Source organism: Acinonyx jubatus, chromosome C2, assembly GCF_027475565.1.
Source record: "Acinonyx jubatus isolate Ajub_Pintada_27869175 chromosome C2, VMU_Ajub_asm_v1.0, whole genome shotgun sequence".
Taxonomy (NCBI): domain Eukaryota; kingdom Metazoa; phylum Chordata; class Mammalia; order Carnivora; family Felidae; genus Acinonyx; species Acinonyx jubatus.
This window is the reverse complement of record NC_069384.1, coordinates 108,244,762-108,263,241: the sequence shown is the minus strand read 5'-3', so window position 1 is coordinate 108,263,241 and position 18,480 is coordinate 108,244,762. Positions and strand designations below refer to the sequence as shown.

The 18,480-nt window shown below is 34.8% G+C and overlaps 1 long non-coding RNA gene and 1 other non-coding gene across 4 annotated transcripts in view; both read left to right on the top strand.

Moving 5' to 3' along the window:
* Positions 1-18,480, top strand: part of LOC106974863 (uncharacterized) — a 342,416-nt gene that overhangs the window by 201,218 nt on the left and 122,718 nt on the right. The gene's annotated exons all lie outside the window — the stretch shown is intronic.
* Positions 10,723-10,829, top strand: LOC113600065 (U6 spliceosomal RNA). Its single transcript, XR_003421033.1, has one exon. It is a non-coding gene; the product is annotated as a U6 spliceosomal RNA (small nuclear RNA).

Here is an 18,480-nt window from a genome sequence, read left to right as displayed (position 1 = left end):
TCCTGAGATCAGGAACACGACAGGGATGTCCACTCTCACTGCTGTTGTTTAACATAGTGTTGGAAGTGCTAGCATCAGCAATCAGACAACAAAAGGAAATCAAAGGCATCAAAATTGGCAAAGAAAAAGTCAAGCTTTCACTTTTTGCAGATGACATGATATTATACATGGAAAACCCGATAGACTCCACCAGAAGTCTGCTAGAACTGATACATGAATTCAGCAAAGTCGCAGGATACAAAATCAATGTACAGAAATCAGTTGCATTCTTATACACTAACAATGAAGCATCAGAAAGACAAATAAATGGATCCCATTCACAATTGCACCAAGAATCATAAAATACCTAGGAATAAACCTAACCAAAGATGTAAAAGATCTGTATGCTGAAAACTATAGAAAGCTTATGAAGGAAATTGAAGAAGATATAAACAGATGGAAAAACATTCCGTGCTCATGGATTGGAAGAATAAATATTGTTAAAATGTCAATACTACCCAAAGCTATCTGCACATTCAATGCAATCCCAATCAAAATTGCACCAGCATTCTTCTTGAAGCTAGAACAAGCAATCCTAACATTTGTATAGAACCACAAAAGACCCCGAATAGCCAAAGCAATTTTGAAGAAGAAGACCAAAGCAGGAGGCATCACAATCCCAGACTTTAGCCTCTACTACAAAGCTGTAATCATCAAGACAGCATGGTATTGGCACAAACACAGACACATAGACCAATGAATAGAATAGAAACCCCAGAATTAGACCCACAAAAGTATGGCTAACTGATCTTTGACAAAACAGGAAAGAATATCCAAAGGAAAACAGACAGTCTCCTTAACAAATGGTGCTGGGAGAGCTGGGCAGCAACATGCAGAAGAATGAAACTAGACCTCTTTCTTACACCATTCACAAAAATAAACTCAAAATGGATAAAGGACCTGAATTTGAGACAGGAAACCATCAAAACCCTAGAGGAAAAAGCAGGAAAAAAACCTCTCTGACCTCAGCCGCAGCAATTTCTTACTTGACACATCCCCAAAGGCAAGGGAATTAAAAGCAAAAATGAAGTATTGGGACCTCATGAAGATAAAGAGCTTCTGCACTGAAAAGGAAACAATCAAGAAAACTAAAAGACAACCGATGGAATTGGAAAAGATATTTGCAAATGATATATCAGACAAAGGGCTAGTATCCAAAATCTATACAGAACTGACCAAACTCCACACCCGAAAAACAAATAATCCAGTGAAGAAATGGGCAGAAAACATGAATAGACGCTTCTCTAAAGAAGACATCCAGATGGCCAACGGGCACATGAAAAGATGCTCAATGTTACTCCTTATCAGGGAAATACAAATCAAAACCACACTGAGATACCACCTCATGCCAGTCAGAGTGGCTAAAATGAACAAATCAGGAGACTATAGATGCTGGAGAGGATGTGGAGAAACAGGAACCCTCTTGCACTGTTGGTGGGAATGGAAACTCGTGCAGCTGCTCTGGAAAACAGTGTGGAGATTCCTCAAAAAATTAAAAATAGATCTCCCCTATGACCCAGCAATAGCACTCCTAGGAATTTACACAAGGGATACAGGAGTGCTGATGCGTAGGGGCACTTGTACCCCAATGTTTATAGCAGCACTTTCAACTGTAGCCAAATTATGGAAAAACCCTAAATGTCCATTAACTAATGAATGGATAAAGAAATTGTGGTTTATATACACAATGGAATACCACATGGCAATAGGAAAGAATGAAATATGGCCTTTTGTAGCAATGTGGATGGAACTAGAGAGTGTTATGGAGAGTGAAATAAGTCATATAGAGAAAGACAGATACCATATGTTTTCACTCCTATGTGGATCCTGAGAAACTTAACAGAAGACCATGGGGGAGGGGAAGGAAAAAAAAAAGGTTAGAGAGGGAGGGAGCCAAAACATAAGAGGAAGCCAAAACTGAGAACAAACTGAAGGTATTTGGGGGCTGGAAGGGAGGGGAGGGTAGGTGAGGGGTATTAAAGAGGGCACCTGTTGGGATGAGCACTGGGTGTTGTATGGAAATCAATTTGACAATAAATTTCATATTAAAAAAAATCCATGTGAGACACAGGTAAACACTAAAGAATAGCAAATTAATCAGAACACTCTATACCCTTACTATCTTGAATAGGCAGGAGCATATTGAAGCAGTATTTTAAATTACAGAAGTTTACTATGTGTTGCACTCATTCCTAACTGCACATTTCAGGAGCACAAAGCAAGAAGAATTTAGGTGTTTTTAAATAATGTCTATGAAAGTATTTTGCCAATTCACTGGCAAAAAATGACAAAAGACTATCTTGCAGGAGTAAAAAATTTATTTTCTAATGATTATAATAAACTTTAGGTTGAAAATGTAATTAGGGTAACTGATAAGATATAGGACTCTTCAACTAGATTTAAGACATTGCATGGGGCATACTTATACTAAAAGGTTATTTATCGTTATCTGGAATTCAAACTCAACTGTGTGTTCTGTATTTTTATTTGCTCAATTTGGCAACCTTAAATGTAGTACAAGTGCTTTCATAAAAGAGGTGCTAATGGGCTATTTAATGAAGCTCTCACCACAAAATAGACATGTTGAACAAATATCTGTTCTATGAATTTAACTTTTCTTCTTGTTACATTTTCTGTTAACTTAAACACCATCTAAAAGGGATTTCCATTACAATCAAAGACTAATAAAACTGGAATGAGCCATAGAGATCACCTAGTTCAGTCCTCTAGATTTACAGATGAGAAAACTGAGGACTATAAGTGCCACTGTAATTCTAGAGACAGAAATGAGGATCAGTGCTCCTTCCTAACCCCCATCAGAGTTTCACAATTCCCCAGTCTCAGAATATATGAAAACTACAAGCATTTTACAGCCCAAGCCACTTAGGAACCTAATAATTTGGGGCCAAAGGAAATGTTCCAGGATTTGACAGAACTCATTATGTCTTTACAAGACATTTACATTAAAATATTAAGTAGAAAAAATGAAATATAAATACTAGCCTATATGAAGTTAATATTTGCTTTAATTTAGAACAGTTGAAGAAATTATTATGGGATTCCAAATGTGAGAGCAGATAACTAAAGCCCCTCTAGGTAGTTTTCACTTAGTACTATCACTAAATGAGAGCTTAAGTCACCAGAAATAAGGATTCAAAGAAGAAAAAATAGTGACCTCTGTTGAACACCTAACCTATATATTAAGCTGTATAGTGGAAGTTGTCATTTGGTAATATCCTAGGTCCTCAAACTCAACATCCTTTTTCTAGCCCCTCTTTTCTTCCTTTTTGCCATGATAAACTTCTTTCAATACCTTGAACAAGTTATGGTTTTTCTATTTTCCTTTGTTTGGAAAATAATCCAGACATCCTTCAACACATACTGTTTATTCTCCTACTTATCCTGTATGTCTCAGCTTAACTGGAGACTGATTTCCCTAGACTAGGTTAGGTGATCCACTGTGTTTTCATAGCATCCTATAGCATCTTCATATTTTATTGGCATTGTTTGTTGAATGTAAGCTCGGCAAGAGCAAGAACTCCACAAGTCAGTCTCTAGTGCTTAATGTGTTATCAAGTGCATAGCAGGTACTCAGTATATATTTGATCAACTGAAAAAATAGTAAATTGGTAACACAAATGCAGTAAAACATATCTTCAAAAATACCTAATGACGTGGGAAAATCGTCAGATATATAAGGAAAACATACATGCTATGGGATACGTATAGTGTGATTTTAATTTTGTAAAATAAGAAAATATACATTTTTACACTGAAAAAAGATTAGAAATATACCAAAATATTAATAGAGAAAATGTTTCAAAGTTTATTTATTTATTTTTGAGAGAGAGAGAAAAAGCGCAAGTGGGGAGGGGCAGAGAGACAGAGGGAGAGAGAGAATCCCAAGCAGGCTCCAGACTGTCAGCGCATAGCCTGACACGGGGCTCAAACCCACCGATTGCGAGATCATGACCTGAACCAAAATCAGATGCTTAACCAACTGAGCCACCCGGGCAGCCCGAGAAAATGTTTTGTTGGCAAAAAATTATGATTTATTTTTATGATCAGAAAAAATGAATTATTCTAGAAGAGAAATCCATATTTTCTATACTCCTGTTAAAGAAATAAATAAGGGTTAAAAACCATTATTTTCCAATTCATCCTTATAGTCAGTTTTGGTGGAAGGTTTTGGCATTTTTATACTCTTTATGTCCCATGAAACATTTTTCAAATTAGACCCAACAATTCTATGTTAATATAGCTTTTCCTAAAGGCATCCTGAGTACAAATGTAATTCTACACTTTTATATTGTGTATTATCTGTAATTCTATAATGTAACTCCATTCCATTTAATCTGTGGTTTCTTAAAGAACCGTTTCTCTCCTGAGTACTTCTGAAAACATGGTCATCTTTCTTACAGTTAAGATTTTGAAGAGTTTGGCATTCTTTCTTCAATAGCCAAATTTAAAGAATGTAAAATTTGTTATGCTTTTGTAGAAAATATATGATACTATTAAAGAGCCACAGATCACCATTAAATGTGAATTACTTCACAGTGCGGTAAGGCACAAAATACATTATATTTTTGCTATCTCACAGCTTAGTAATTCTGGCTGGCTTTTCTATATTCAAACCTCTCGTGTTTTTTTTTTACCTCTCAATTACATTTAAAAAATTATTCTGAAATGAAAAATCCAATATTGTTTACTGTGATTAATTTTAACTTTATTCAACAAATGTATATAGAGAGCACCTTCAAATGATTGGCAGAGTGCTAAACTTTGACAGTACAGAATGAGTAAGATATAGTCCCTGTCTTCGAGGTATTCACAGTCTATTTAGAGAGAAATATTACAAAAATATATATGACAATATAGCACAATAAATCCTGTTATATAAGGAGAACAAAGTACTTGAGGCAAAGAGATCAAAGGTGGGTGTCATTGAAGCCGCTTGTACCTTTTACTTCTTTTCTGGTTCAAGCTACCATCACCTCTTACCTTGATTGGCAGAATAGCCTACAACTGCTCCTCTGTTTCAATCCCTGCCTTCCTGTAATCTATTCTCAACACAGCAGCCAGATGATAGTTTCAGAAATGTGTTCAGTATGTCCTCCCCTTTGCTCAAACCCCCCCAGTGGCTCCCTGTCTCACTGAGTGAAAGTGAGTCCTTCCAAATCCTTCCTGATTGTGGCCTCCTACCCCCACCACAGATTTTTGTCCTTTTCTTTTCCTGTGTTCTCCTTTGCTGAGTCTGCTGTAGGCACATTAATGCTTTGATGATGTTCAAACCTATCAGCATATTTACACTTTGGGGACCTCACACTTACCTTCCCTTTGCCAGAAAACTCATGACCCAGCATGATTCCCTCCTTACTTACTTTACCTTGATCACATAATACCTACTGTATGAGGCCTAACCAGGCCAGGACATCTTAAATTACAACTTGTACTTTCAAACACTCCCCATTCCCCTATCCTATCCTTATTATTTTTTTTTTTTAATTTGCATGGCACTTAGAACTATCCAACATTTTTATTGTTTATCTCTCTCCCTCAGTCCCAGATTATTTTATTCACTAATGTATTGAATACATTTACAGAAGGAGCTTGCATACATGTTATTACATTTAACATATGTTAATGTATATAACATATGTTATATACATTATCATATGTTAAATGTTATATACATTAACATATGTTAAATGTTCAATAAATGATAAAAAGATGATTTAACCTAGTTTTTATTATAGTAAAATCTAAGTTTTTACTAATTCAGAATTTGTGGTAACTCTTCTTAGATTCATTTGAGATTTATCTTTACATTTTCTATTAACAAATTGTGGTGTTTGTTTTTTTTTTTGGCAACTATCTTTTAAGTTGGAATAAGAGAAAAGAAAGTATAACCTCTTTAAGAAAACTATTTTCAGTCAATTTTTACTGAATCTATACGGAGAGTAAATGAAAAGCTGATTTCTAGCTGAAAACCACCACCTAAGATTTTGATTATTTTTTGTTGTAATTATATGTCACTAAAGTAATAAAATTACATTTCCTTTGAATTGGTGAATTCTTCAGATTTGGACTGATTTTGGACTAGCTTTTGCAACTAGTTCTGCATTAAAGAACAATTGCAGTAATGTTAAGAGAAATCATATAGATATAGGTATTAAATGGAATGTTGCAATATGTAGTCTTTATAAACCTCTGACATTCTAAGAATCTTTGGTTCCTGATGGAAGACACTAATAAGAGCCTTCAGTCAGGCTAATAGCTAAATCGTGTTCTGTTGGAAAGACACATTAGAAACACATTAATTATTTCAGGCAACTGGAGTACCATTTTTTTCACTGCAACATTTAGGAGATCTTAAAAAAGGGAAATGGAAACAATGGACTAGGAACTAAGCCCTGTAGTGGTCTGGAGGGCCTAGTGACTGCTGTAAGTGTTCGGTATTCATAGAAATTTGGTGCTTTCTCCCCATTAAGTGAGTGTGTTGCTTTCACTGAGCAATCAAAGCAGTGGGGATATGGAATTGACTTTTGTGTGTTGTGTGATATGAGGGCTTCACATTTTGGGCAATTCTCCTTTACATGTAATGACTCGTATTTGCCAAGTAGTTGGTCAGAAATATAGTTTAGTTTCTGGCCATGGACCTGTGATCCTGAGCTCACTACCAGGGAATCCATATTCATTTTCTAAAGGACCCTAGCTCTCTCTCAGTGACACTTAAAGAAGTTAACTTTGTTAAGGAAAAAAGACTTGATGACAATAACGATCTATTTGGCATTTTAAAAGACCCAGGGCTCCTCCCACTCTTCCTTGGAGAAATTACCTAACTGCTAATTTGCTATGCAGAAAAGCCTTCCAAACTGCCTGCTGCCAGATTAGCTTTATCAGGGTACACATCAAACTTGCTTTGAGTTGTGGGCTTATCATATGGAAAATGATGCAAACAGATTACTGAATGAAAACAAGTATACAGATGCCCACTTACCATCAAGATGTTAGAATTAACTAAAAGAGCATATTAATAAGTTGGTCTTTTTTTCTCAAATTGCCAAGCAGGTGGGAGGTTTGAATTGCTATCTTTTGTGAGCTCTTGGTTTGAAATGAAGAGAGTGTGAGTTTCCCTCCACCCCCGATTATCTTCTGTTCATTTTAATTTGAAGTTCTCAAAGATATTTCAAAGTGAGATGCTGTTCTTTCCCTTCCTCTTTCAAAGTTTAATCAATTAGCGTTTGACATGTGTATGAAATGATAAGCATTAGCTAGCATAATAAAGAAGCAGGAAAGCAATTTGTCTTTTCCAGCTATATATTTAAAAAATTAATCACTGCTTATAAACCCTTCCCAACTCCTTTTTTCCCCCACTAACAAATGAGATTGTATTCTGAAATTATTAAAAAGTAATTGCAGGATAAACAGAAAATGATGAATAGGGAGGGTTGACTGAATTGATTCTATTTAGCGCTTGACCTTCTGTTTTCATCATTGCTAATTAAATAAGCTCAATTTAGGTTGGAAATAAGCTAATGTATGCAACATTGCTATGAAATCTTTAAGATGCTCTAAACTGGAGAGACCCTATATAGTAGAAAGATCCTCTCTACAGAGACTGGAGATCAAATCCTGATTCTGTCACTTTTTGTGTGGCCTTTGATAAACAGCTTATCTTTTATGAATCTCAATTTTCTCATTGTAGATAGCATGAATGTAACATTCTATAGGAAATGACTGTGAAGGTTATGGAACATCTTTGTATGATTTTCCATAAAATTAGAACTTCATCTTGATCTTCTGTTCTACATCTAATTTGGCTTGCAAAGGATTAACATTGACTTTCTGATGCCAAGATCAAGGACAGATAATAGTTACACTATAATGTAATTGTCAGTGGAAGATTGTAAACTTTGATGTGTAAGTGTGGCCAAATATGCAGTTTTTAATGCAGTTCTATCTTTGAAAACTCTATTTCTTTTGCCTCTGTGGGGTTATTCTTGCATAAATCTGAGTTCACTTGAGGGAAGTTTCCAAGGAGCAGCTGGGTTATTTCTGGGTTCAAGGTATTCAAAGCTCTGACTAAATCTTAACAACAGAATAATTTTCTTCCCCCAGATAGCAGTGTGATGGGAAAGGTGGTTGGACTATTTGGATGAATATATAAAAGCTTAAATTAAAATATGGGGAGAGAATACTTTCATACATTTGTTTTCTAGTTTACTTGTAACATGTTAGCCTTCCCTTGCTTCATAAAGAATCCTCTAAGATTAGATGAGCACAAAATCCAAGCAACCAACACTGCTGGTTCATTAATGTCACACTTCATCCATTCTTCCTGTGTGTTCAAACATCATACAACCCTAAAATAAAACAAAGAAAAACAAAACAAAAAACAAGCTAACCCCCAAGGTAAATAACAACAGCAACAAAAAACTACTACCAATACCACAACCTACTGCAACAAAAAGCCAGGTCCAAGCCATAACTAACAGCTGTTTAGAAGTAAGTTAGATTGTTAACATTGCTGTGTTTCAATAGCATAAAGATTCCTTATGTAATAGAGTTTATATGTAATTAGGCAATGGCTAAAAGGATAGGAAGAGTAGAGATTCCAAATGTAAAAGATTTAAATTTCTAACACATTTCTGTAGTATGACTTTAATATACCACTGAAAGTTTTGAGTGTTCCACTTCTCATTCCTTAACTAAAAATTGCATTTATTCGGAATCATTATTTAAAATTCCTACGTACCTTGATCAAATACATTTTGAAGAATATCTTTACATTATTATTACAACAACCCTATAAAAAAGGTACACCCTGACCATTGAAGAAATCTAGTTACAGAGAGTTTAAAAGTTGTATGCCCAAGGATTAAAGTTGTTTTAGTGGTAAGACCAGGTTTTGAAAAAAACTGATGTTTATTTCATTCCCAGTAACATCTACCTTGCCTACTGTATAGAATTATTTGTAAACATCAAATAAAATAATGTGTTTGAAAGTATTTTACAAAACTAAAATTCTGTTATGTATCTGCACATATGTTAAATGTATATGTGATCTCGCCCTTTTGGGGAGATTTCATGAGAAACTAAGCCACATGTAAACACGGTGGTATAATGGAAGGAACTTGACTTTTAGGATTAAATAGGGGTTTAAAAAAGGTCATGTAGGATGTTATTTTATACTTTATCACAGTTGAAAGAGATCCATGGCTTTGCCTTTGACATTTTCCTCATTCACAACATAGTTTATCACAGCTGATTCCTCTTCATGATTCATATCCCAGCCATGATTTCTAGCGATAGTTTCCTTGAATACCTAATTTAATATCCCATTTCCACTGTGGTACTGTTTACCATTTTCCCCCTTTAGCATTTTGACAATATTTATTATTACTTAGATTACTGACTTTTATTGTTGTTGTTTGCTTGTTTACTATCTTCTTTAGGGGAACCTTCTTTGGGGGCCAGTTTAGGCTGGCCACTAACTAGCCATGTGACGTAGCAACTTCTTAACTCTTCCAGACCTAAGAATTCTCATATTTGAAAATAGGAGCAAAACAGAGCTTCCACAGAGAGTTTTCACATACATTATTCTTAAAATAAGGAAATGAGAAAATCAGACTAAAAGGGCACACAAATCTTTTTCAATTCTAAAGCTTGATGTATCTAAGTCTTTGATGTATAGCTTACATGTATTTAGTCGATAAGTAATCACATAGAAATATATACAAAAACATATTGGGATTTGGAATCCTTCTACATAATTTCTTTTCTCCTACTGGCTATTCATGCTATTTAAGATCTAAACATTCTGTGACTATTACGATTACAAATACACATTCTGTATATTTGTTAGACAGTGAAAGTTTTTAAAGTTGATAAAATATGATATTTTTGCAAGTATTTTTACTTAGAATTTTAGTCAAGATCTTGCTTGGAATTATGGTCAATGCTCAACAATGATAGTCTCTGAAGAAATCTATTCTTTGGCTGCCTTTGTCATTGCATTTCACATTTATCATATTTAGAGTCTATTCAGATAGTAGTTATTCATTCCTCACTGTTTCATTCCATGAGAATCATTATTTGCATATGATTTTTTTTCTAAAATAGGAATTTAGGCTTGTGTAAGGATAACACTATGTTTAAAACTAATTAAATAAGATGAAGAACTTGAAATTTTTGGTGACGACCCTATTGAAATGATTGCTAAAGTGCATTTCATTATCGAATCAAAGAATCATGCCCTAGAAGAATAAAGAGACCAGAAAGGAAACTCAGTGAATCTAATTTAATTCAATATATTTTTTTTGTTTCCACTGCTAAATTATTTAGGATTTAGAATGTTATTAAATAGCCTTTGGAGTGAACTCTAAGTTTTTCTCCATTAGGTGGTTCCATAGTTTGTCTGAAAGAAGGTTTTGGAGGCGTTGGTTAAACTGAAAATTATGTTTCTATTTTCAGTGGTTTCCTAATTTAAAATTTTCACCTCTCCAAAAATATTTTTGACCTGAAGGGCACAAAATTGGGTATTTACCCAAAGAACACAAAAATACTAATTTAAAGGAATACATGCACCCTAATGTTCATAGCAGCATTATGTACAACAGCCAAATTATGGAAACAACCCAAGTGTCCATTGACTGATGAATGGATAAAGAAAATGTAACAGTGCTCATTTTGGCCACACATATACTAAAATTGGAACAATACAGAGAAGATTAGCATGGCCCCTATGCAAGGATAACATATAAATTCATCAAGCATTCCATATTTTAAAAAAAGAAGATGTGGCATATATATACATAGTGGAACAACCTGGATGGTGCTAGAGAGTATCATGCTAAACAAAATAAGTCAGTTAGAGAATGACAAATACCGTATGATTTCACTCATATGTGGAATTTAAGAAACAAAACAAGTGAACAAAGAGAAAAAAAAAAGAGAGTGGGAGGTAAACAAAGAACCAGACTCTTAACTGTAAAGAACAAACTGATGGTTACCAGAGAGGAGATGGGTGGGTGGATGGGCTAAATAGGTAATGCGGATTAAGGAGTATACTTGCTGTGATGAGCTCTGGGTGTTGTATGGAATTGTTGAATCACTATTTGTACACCTGAAACTAATATTACACTCATTGTTAACTGGAATTTAAAAAAAACCCTTAAAAACGGTGATTATAATAAATAAATAGGGGCGCCTGGGTGGCTCATTCGGTTGAGCATCCAACTCTTGACTTTTCAGGTCATGATCCCAGGGTCGTGAGATTGAGCCCCATGTCAGGCTCTGCACTGAGCAGGAAGCCTGCTTGAGATTCTTCTCTCTCTCTCTATCCCTCCATCTCTCCCCCCACCGCCACCCTGGCTTGTGCACACTCTTTCTCATTGTCTCTCTTTTTCTAAATCAATCAATCAATCAATCAATCAATAAAAATGATCTGTTAAGATTCTTGGTTGTAAGCAACAGAAATTGATTCTACTTCATCGGAATCAGCTAGAATTAAACTTATTTAATAGAATTTAATGGAATTCAACAGAATTAACTAGAATTAAGCTTGTTCAAATCAATTGTTCTGCCTAAGAAAAATTTTTTTCAGAGTTTAAGCAGCAGAAAGAGAGGTGAAGAACCAAGCTTTAAAAGGATAGGAACTAGAGTAACTACAGCAGAAACACATAGTTTTTTGGGGGTCAGGGCATGAATCAACTCCAGTGTTTTCAAATGCATGACTGGTCTAGCACAAAATCACATACCATAAGATTGTAATGGACAGAAGAACAGTTTTCTCAAAGCAAAAGTTAGTTTTCTATTTCATAAAGAAAGGGAATGAATGTTGAGACCAATGGCAACACAAGTGAAGAATTATTTTCCTCACTTCAGACTCTTGGGCTAACTGAATTTAACATTGCAATCTTTGCAGTCACGTCTTTTGGTTGGAAGCCATGTATATGCTCTAAGTGCCGCCCTAAGGAGATTAGGACTGGAAACCCCATTGCTTTACTAATCCTGTGCAACCTTAATTTTTCCTTCACAAGTGGAGTATTTTTTCTTGCCTTGCTTATCCAAAAAGCAAAGCCTTTAAAGATCCTTACATGTAACACAGGAATAACATAATTACATGTAACATAGAGTATTTGTAAGTCTCTGATAAGGTAATGAATGTAGAGTGACATTTTGTGCATCATAAATCACTGTATACAACTAAGGTACAGTTATTATTTTAATTATGTTTATATTGTTTAGGCTAAAGAAAATGTAGAGTAGTAGTAGTAGTTAAGAGTATGAACTCAAGAACTACAGGACTAAATTCAAATTTCAACTATACCACCTTGGGCAAGTGACTTGAATGTTAAGTGGCTCATTTCCCTTGTCTTTAAGTTGAGGATAATAGTAGTGCCTTTTTCAAAGTGATCATTTTTAGAGTTAAATGAATGCATATATGAAAAGCACTTAGAACAATGCCTGACACAAAATAAATGATATAAAATTATTTCTATTATTATTGTTGTTGTCTTTCTTGTGAAAGCTAATCTTTGAGTTCTACTTTTAACATTTATTTCAAGATTTATAAATACAACTATGCTGCACTGCTATGCCTTATTTAGAAGTTTTCCTGAAATCATATTGTTGGGTGAATTATTTGTACCTCTGTGTCATGTTTTTACATCTGGATTATCTAGTCCTTTGGGGTTAGCTCATGTTGTCTACATTTTATTATTTCCCAAAGGCACTAATAATTCACTCTCACATGAATTAAAACCTCTCTTTCATTCTTTTTCACTTACATATTTGTTTCTCTTAATCATCTTGTAGTGTTTATTTTGAAAGAAGGGCATCAAAAGCTATTGGATTATACTGAAAATATTTTTAGTATCAGTTCCCAGTTTAGTTTCCTTGTACAATGAATAATAGCTAGGGCTATTGGGCCAACATGAAAAGTTACCCCAAACTTGGTTCTGTTAGGACCTGGTTGGCTACTGCTTTTATGTATGAGATTATCAGAATATTTTCAAGAAGTCTGCACCTCAAATTCTCACTTTGAAGACTGTCAATTCTTGGCAAAAATAAACAAAACATATGGTCTCTCTCTTTTTCTCTCATTCCCTCTCTCTCTCTCTCTCTCTCTGTCTCTTCCCACACACACCCCAAAACTAAACAAAAGTGAAAAGGCATAGAAGTGAATTTTCATTTATTTCAAAATAATTTCTAAAAAATCTGGCTTGAAGATTTTGCCTTAATAAGGCATATTTATCAAGGTAGAAAGACATGTTATATATTAACATTTTTAGCTTGTTCAATAATTCTTAAATATTTAGACATATGACAAGTTGGCCTCCATTTGTACTCTTCTATTGTGTTAGAGTGGTTTAATTCTTTAATGACAGATAACTGAGTTATATTTAATGTAGATATAATTTGCAGGGAACTGATTTCAGAGAGAAATGTCATGCTACATTTGCATGCTGGAGTTTCATAAGTATTAATACGTGTTTCTATTTACAACAATGAATCCATTAATCCAACAAATATTTATTGAGTTGCAACTATGTCCGGGCACTCATACAGGAACTGCAGGCACAGCAGTGAACAAAAAAGACCAAAAGTCCTTACTTTGCGGGAGCTTATATGTTAATGGAGGAGGAAGATAATAAATGACAGATAGGTAAATATATTATGGGATCACTTAGTAATAAGTGCTATGGATAAAAATAAAGCAGGGAAAGGGGACTAAGTACTGGCAAGGGAGTATTGCTGGTTTATATGATAGCCATGGAAGACCTTCGTGAGATGTCATTTGAGCAGAAGCCTGAAGGAAACGAGGGAGAAACTTTGCAAATATCTGGGCAAAGAGCGTTCCAGGCAGAGACAGTGGTGAGTGCAAAGACCCTGTGATGAGAGTGGGTTAGGCATATTTAAGGAACAAGCTGCTGGAGGGAAATAGACAAGGGATGAGGTCCAAAAGGGGTCATGGACAAGACTCCATGGTCTTGGCAGGTGATTTTATAGACTTTGGCCTTTATTCTGAATGAGATAGGAAGCTACTGATATTTTGAGCAGAGTAGTGACATGATCTGACTTAATTTTAAACAATATCTCTGGCTAATATTAGATGCATTAAAGAATGGGAAATCTATAGGCTGAAAAATCTGAATGCTGGGGCTGGGTGGGAATTCAATTAGGGAGGCATTAGAGCAAGGATCATCATTTTAGATGTTACTTAAAGATAAGCAAATCTTCCTTAAAGGGCTAACATTTAAGTATTAAAGTGTCAGTGAGCCATGCCCCCTTGAATTATTTCATATTACACTAACATCCTTACAAAAATAATATTTTCCAGGAAAAGAGAAGATACTGGGTTAAAAGGTTTGAAATAAAGATTTTTTTGATGTCCTAAAACACACTAATAATATACCAAGTCAAATAAATTATCATATTTTCTTTGATTTTTCTGATGGAAGAACAAGCTGTGTATACTCTTTTTAGAGACTAGGTAAGTTCCATCAGGGAAGCCAAAAAATGTTAATGGACACTTTAAAATTGATTTTTATAAGAACATTTTCATGAAATAAGAACATATTGAAGTGCAAAATTAAATGCCTGTTTGAGGCACCGGTTCATCTTCTGTGGCTTTTACGATGTCAGTGTCACAATATAAAAAAAAAGGAGATTCAAGTTAAGTCAGTAAAGAGTGAATTGTTGGAAGCTGTAAATGCAACCCTTGCTTACTTCATGGGTGAGACTGAAACAATATGAAAGACTTCCAACAAAATCAGAATTGCTTTTTCCTGTTCAACCTCACCCTTATCCTTTCTTTTTAATTTTGAGAATAAATACTACTAGTATTTGGTGCTGAAATATTAATTTACCATATGTCAAAAAAGCCTAGTCTCTTGAACAGGTTTCAATTTCTCTAGTGTAATCCTAGAGACTGTGGCTTATTGATTCTGTATGTTATTGTCCATTATGTTTAGCTATTATGATAATGTTTAAGATATTAATGTGCTAATTAAATGGAAGTTCTAATTACTTACTCTTGCATGGTAGATGCTGACCAATCATTCTTCTTGCTTTGAAAATATAGATGCTTTTAGATATATACTCATTCACATCTTTAGTGGCATATTATTTTGTTACTTATTGTGTATCCATGAGCCAGCAAATTAATTTTCATTGCATTTCTACTGTCCAGCATCATGCTGGGTGGTTAGGATCAGAGGTCCTTGCTTATAAAGTTATTGCATAACCTGGGAGAACTATTTTTCTGATAGGATTTAAGGTTTTTCTCCTTACTATTTATAATTTAGAAACTCTGTTGAAGAATCAAATTGAATTGACATTAATGAGAGCCTACTTTTTCTCAGAGCAATGCTAGGTGCAGAAGAATTATAAAGACATGATTCCTAATGTCATGGAGGTTACCATGGCTGGAGAGCTCCATAGCACAAACATACTAGAGTCTCAGAGTGGGTGGCCAGACTCTGAATACTGCAGGAGCACAGAAAGGGTGGCACCATTATGGACTTGGTTTGATAAGGAGTCATGAGGACATGATTCTGGAACTATGGCTTGAGGTATGAGAAGTCTGTGGAATGCAAGAAGTGTATTTCAGAGATTCAATCTGTTGAGAATAAAAAAATATGGCCACACTTGGATGTAGTAAAAATAGATGAGGTTATATAAGTGCTGTAATGAGTAATAAGTGGCTTGGTATTATTCCTACCACCTTCCAACCTCCCAGCCTAGGGGTGAACTGACTGCTGAATGATATTTTTCATTTTTGGTACCAAATCAAATAGTTTTTTTAGCATCAGGTAATTACTGCTGAAGTTTTCATTCTTATCGTTTGTCACTTTCCTATGACTTGAAAATATGGAGCACAAGTTGTCCTGACCACTTTTTATTCAATAGCAGCACTCTGTAGAAGCACTTTTTGCCCCAAGCTACTGCCAAGGTATGGAACATACAGTGTGGCTATTATTCCAAGCAACACTTTTCTTGCAGAAACTGGAGAGAAGCCAAAAGAAAAATCAATCACAATTATTCTAAGTGACGGTTCACAATGTTCTCCTTAACTTAATCTGTTAGTTCCCTGAGAGCACTGACAATGCTTCTTCACTTTTGATCTCCTCAGTGCCCAGCACTGTGTGGCAAATAGTAAGATGTAAGTGTTTGCTAAATAAATACAGAAATACATAAAGTAAGTTTTGACATCTGTGTCAGGAAATCCAAATACCTGTCCTTTTACTCATGAACTATATCTGATCCTTTCCTCTCATGCAGTTTGAAGTGTAGAAATCTCTGTTATTAATGTATGAAGTCTTCAATTTTTTTAAGAGTCCTACAAAGTAAAAGCTAAATAAAAGAGGTGTTCACAGGATTGGTTTAAAATCTCAGACTTTTGTCCCACATACCTCTGAAGGTGGCTGGCTGTTCTGTAAACAGATTGATTCTCTCCATGGAAGTTGCTAAAGGTGACAGAACTTTTCCTGAACTTTGGAATACTCTGGAATGTCTTTGGGGAGCGACTTTTAGAATCATGAGGTGAAGAACACCCACCCATAGGGCAAAGAGGGGACTCCACCTCAGTCCTCACTTCTGACAGGCAGTTTTCTTGCTTCAGGTAACTTTCAGGGCTGCTGTTCTCAGGAATTTATCTTCGTTATTTGTAAGATGAGCTGACCACCCAGAGGTTTTGCCTCTTCCTTAACAAAAATTTCAGTCACTAAAATTATTTGTATACAAGAATGCCAGTTTGTCAGAGTCGGAAAGTAATGTATTTTGGTAAATAGAATTCGTTGTGGGAATTTCTGATATTTGAGCAAATTGAATACATAAAATATACTTTGAACTTAAACTATACATGGCAAGCAATTCACTCCTCTGAAGACAGAAAAAATTTTAGATTCCTGAGTTATATGAGTAATAAAATTCCATATTTTACTCATATACGCAGGAAGAAAGTACAGGAAGTTACATCAAATCTGGAATAATTCTATGATATAACTGTAAAAAAAGTTGTTTCAAAAAATAATTGTCTATAGCTATTTACTATTTTTCCTCTAGAAATATGTATGTAACTGCTTAACTTTTGCCCTATTAACTGAATTACATTCCTAGTTGACAGATTATTGAAAAAGCCTGGATTTTAAAAGACTGTGTTTCTATGTCCTTTCATGCTTCTTTCCTTCTACTTCCGAAGCATGATAAGACTTGAGGATATGATAATATATAAATCAATTTATGGAAAGATTATGTCTGAACAGTGAGTAGAATTTAGAATTGAAAGTAACATGAAGAAAACCAACTTAGGGTGGCCATAGAGAAAATAAGCGAAAGAACAGCAACTTAGTGTGGCACATTGCTTCAAAGGTGATGCTTTCATTAGATTTCTTGTTGGAGGTTGAGGAGAAACTCATTTTCAGCAGACTTTTATAAGTAGTGATCCTTTTCACCTGGGTGAAGGGATTGTCGTTCCTGAAGTAGGTTGCATTTTTTTCCTGCCTGAAGTCCTAGGAGTGTCATTGGTCTTCAAGTATATTTTGTATCAGACCCTCTGATAGTTAAACTTTGCTGACCATATCAGTGCTGTAAATTTGAACCTAAGCCTGTGATGGCTAATTCTCCAGGGAGGTGTTTTCCTTTGACCCCTGGAATTTTTCTTTTTTGTGGGCTTACCTATATATTTAAAAGGATGTTTATTAGGTTTTATCCAGGGCATTTACCTTTGCCATTATATTTCTGGAAATGGATATTGATGCTTTTTATTTCATAAATAAATGCCTTAGTGTGCTTCTCTTTTATATTTGGACCCTATCTTCTTATTTGTAATTTAAGATACTGGGAAAAAAAAACCAAACAACTTTCTGAATGCTACTAAGGATCTCAATTTTGGAGATGAATTGTTCCTTGTGATCTTCCTAAGTTCACATATCCATTTATATATTTATATTTAACTTTTATGTGCATTTTGGATGGTAGTGCACCTTAATAAATAATATCTTTTGTAGCCGTATGTTACTTTATTCACATTGGGTTGATTGTATGTTTGCTCATAGGCATCACATGCATGCTGATGGTATTACTATATGAACACTGATAAGTTTGGTGGGTAAAAATTTCCAGGCTCCTGCCAAAAAAGTTGCATCTCCAAATCTATGGAGAAGAAAAGTCAGTTGATGCTATTTACCATGGATAACATTAACTGAATGCAAGGAGGTCTCCGAGCAGTAACTCCTCTTTCATTTTGATATGGAATTAACTCACTAAAAGGATATAAATGATGCTGACTTGATGTAGACTGGAAGAGGATAAATTTTCATCCCACAAAATGAACTAAGATTAATATAAACTCACAATAACAGGTAAATAAAAGTCTCTCAGGTTGAAGAGGGATGATGCTGTGATTGATTCATGGATCCAAAAAATTGAGAC